This window comes from Artemia sp. Qi Xiang Cuo, chromosome 19, assembly GCF_049724085.1.
Source record: "Artemia sp. Qi Xiang Cuo chromosome 19, ASM4972408v1, whole genome shotgun sequence".
Taxonomy (NCBI): Eukaryota; Metazoa; Arthropoda; class Branchiopoda; order Anostraca; family Artemiidae; genus Artemia; species Artemia sp. Qi Xiang Cuo.
This window is the reverse complement of record NC_142812.1, coordinates 17030045-17033802: the sequence shown is the minus strand read 5'-3', so window position 1 is coordinate 17033802 and position 3758 is coordinate 17030045. Positions and strand designations below refer to the sequence as shown.

General features: G+C 36.7%; 1 pseudogene; it reads left to right on the top strand.

Annotated features, from left to right (window-relative positions):
• Window positions 1-2531: 2531 nt before the first annotated feature.
• On the top strand, window positions 2532-3128 carry LOC148940557 (signal peptidase complex subunit 3 pseudogene; annotated as a pseudogene).
• Window positions 3129-3758: the final 630 nt, after the last annotated feature.

Here is a 3758-nt window from a genome sequence, read left to right as displayed (position 1 = left end):
TTAAGATTTTCAACACATAATTATTGTGTTGCTGAGCCTGTCAAGCGCAAAGTATGGCGTCAGAAAAGTTCTGTTTAGGAGCAAATAAAGGTGGGGGAAAGAAGTTCTCATGCTAGTGCTAGCTCTGGGGATCAAATGCCACTTGCTGAGGATGGCTGTTAAATGATGGGTCACCCTTTTCGCTCTTTCGAGGGACGAACACTACCTGTCCAAGTCGGTTTGATTCTGACGGTTGGTGTTTGACGTTTGACTCAAGAAAACTTTGTTTGAGTGTCGAAATTTTTCGATGTCTCCTAGAAAATACTCTCATCGACAAGAACCTTGGAACCGAAGATAGCAATCAATAGGTGTACGGAGAAAATCCATTGAAAGATGAATTTCCGAAAATTTGGGGGCTAGCCTGAAAAATTCACGAGAATATCAGGAATCTCGGCTCCGCAGCATTTAGGGTCAGGCAATTAGACTGGAACTGTAGAATTACTCTTTCAACAAAAACAGTTAATTTGATATGGATCTCAGGCACTGTTCTGGTAGTAGTGCCAAGGATACTGTCATCAGTGATAGCAACTAGAGTGTCCTCATCCGTTGATGGAGCTCTATGTTTGTGTACAGGGAAAAAAATGGCACTAGCTATTTGAATTTTCAATTAAATGAGCCCTTTTTGAAGTCTCTACGACAACGCTTTCTATAAAAACCTTATACGCACCCAGGGCATAACTTACAACCCTTGACCTGACGGCTGTGGGGGGGGGGGGGCTTGTCATTCTAAAAGATATAATTAAGGGGCTTTCAACTACTTTTAACTAATGGTTATCTCAAAATTTTGATTGGATGTGTCTGGACAAATGGTGGGCGTGGAAGGGGTGTTAGTTGCCTTCCAATTACTTTCGACTATTAAAAATGGCACTAGCTATTTCAATTTTCAATCAAATGAGCTCTTTTTGAAGTCTCTACGACAACGCTTTCTATAAAAACCTTATATGCCCTCAGACCATAACTTACAACCCTTGCCCTGAGGCCTGTGGAGGGGGGGGTTTCATCCCCAAAGACATAATTTCCAAACCTTTCAACTAGGTTGAAAAAAATGGCTATCTCAAAACTTTGATTGGAGGTGTTTGGGGAAATGGTGGGCGTGAGAGGGGGGTTACTTGCCCTCCAATCACTTTTGACTATTGAAGAGGGCACTAGCGCTTTCAATTTCTAATCAAATGAACCTTTTTGAAGTTTCTACGACAACGCTTTCTATAAAAACCTTATATGCCCCACGGCATAAATTACAACCCTTGCCCTGAGGGCTGTAGGGAAGTGTCCTCCTCAAAAATATAATTTCTATCTGGAAACCAACTACGCTGAACAAAGTGGCTATCTCAAAATTTTGATTGGATGTGTTTGGGGACATGGTGGGCGTGGATTTAGAATTTGAAAGATAAGCGTGAATAAAAGTTGCATTCACTTATCACGTCCTATACGGTTACAACCTATGATTAAGCCGTCATTCATAAGCCTTGTACATGAAAATACAGGGTTTTTTTTTATATTTTATTTTAAATATATTTATATTAAAAAAGACACTAGAGGTGGCAATTTCCTTTCAAATGAGCCATTAAACAGCTCTCTATGATGTACCAGTGCTCAGCTATCTTGGGAAAACAAGAAAAAAAAAAAGATGCCGTCGATGCAGAATATGGTAGTTTAAGCGACTTATCTTGTTTTTTAAGCCAATAGATATTCCTCGTTATTCAAGCCAAGGGACGGTAAGCTTTCACATATAGGGGTTTCGGACAAGGCGGTCCAAATAGTGTACTTCTTGTTTTGATCTGACACTGTTTTTAGGAGTTTTGGCTATTACATTTCTTAGCATTGGACGTGATTGTTTATTACAAGATAGCTATAGATACCACTGTAAACCGGATGTTGATGCAAAATATTACGATACTGAGCAATTTTCTTGTTTCTAAAGTCAAGGATTTTCATTGTTGTTCAAGCCAAGGGGTTGTAAATTTCCTTTATAGGGATTTCAAACAAGGCGGTTCTAATGGTGTACTTTGTAGTTAGATCTGACACTATTTTCAGACGTTTTGGGGTGTTTGATTTCATAATAGTGAACGTGATCGTCTCTAATTAGGTTGCTGCTACCGCTGCAACCGTGATTAAGTTTGTTAGTTAAAAGTTGAACTCAAACTCTCTAGCCAACACACATGCACACATTCTTGTTTGTGTCCAGAATGCTATAGGCTTCTGAACCAGCTTGGTTTTATGACGTAGCTCACCATCATTTGTAAAACACCAAACACATTTAAGAACTTGTTTAAGAACACATTTAAGAACTAAAGGAAAAAAGAGAAAAAAATTAGGAAAAATAGAAAAAAATTTGCAACATTCGTCGATTATCCTTTACTTCTCTTAGCTTTTGTTGACAGCATCCAAATTTTATACCGCAAAAGGAAAGTTACGTCTGTCATTTCTTAGGAGTAGGAGTATAGGAAATAATTTTCTTTAGTGAAAACAAAATATTGACTTTTTTAACAATAATGAACCGTATGTCCAAAGTACCGTATGTCAAAGTTGCATTAGTATTGATAGCACTATGTTTTCTTCAAACACTTGCCAAGCCAAATGCTGTAAATGTTCATATTAATCGTGTTGGAGCTGTTGTCACAAACATCTACATCCATGATGCAGATTCTGAACTAGATTTGGGAATTCTTAAGCTTGATTTGAAAACAGATCTGAAACATCTTTTTAACTGGAATGTAAAACAGCTATATGTCTATCTAACTGCCGAGTACTATACAAAACACAATGGATTAAACCAGGTAATTTTATGCGATAAAATAATAAAAAATGGTGACAAAACTAAACTTGACTTAAAGGGTTTGACGTTGTGGTTTGGGGATGAAAAAAATGGCTTGGGTGGGCGCCAGAACATTGCTCTAACTCTTTCTTGGAATTTAGTACCTTATATTGGATTTCTTCCAAGATATTCAGGCATAGGAGCCAAGGTCATCAATTTTTCGTTGAATTATATGGAAGTTGCAAAATTACAAGATAGGAGAATAATCAACGAAATAATACTGAAATACTTAAATGGAATTTTACAAAGATTAGAAGACAGTAAGGGAGATTAAGAAGGCATTAAAGCATGAATTAGGAAGGTGTGAAACTAAGGCTATTAAAGAAACTGACCATGATCAGGAAAATACTGCCAGACAGCACATGCTAAAATGTATTGAACTACGACATGTTGTAGATAAAGTCTTAAGGGAAGGGAAGCATGTTTGTGTGTAGAAGAGAGGTAAAATGATCAAATTTTCATTCTTAGATTGATAATTGAGGATTCATACAAGATATTATGAGGATGTTTGTCAAGATATTTTTTTTTTCAAAAGAAAGGTGTATCATCATACATTATACATTATCATGATTTATTTTAGCATTTCAGCTACCATTGCATTTTATCAGATTAACTACACCTTTTTAACACTAAGATCTTTGCGTCAACCCTTCAGTGTGTTACAAAAGCCATTCAGTTACCATGGGCTAGTATTCATCGTTCACTATAAAGGCCACATACCCCAGAAAAGCAACTTTTAAAATGACAATTGTGCAATATTATCTTACCACAAGATCCATATTATCTTGTCAAAAGATAAATCTGTTGTATCATCATACATAGTGCATTATGATTTAGTCGCTGTCAAAAATTGCATTTCATTTTAATACTTCAGTTACTATGGGCTAGAGTTTTTTCTTCCTAA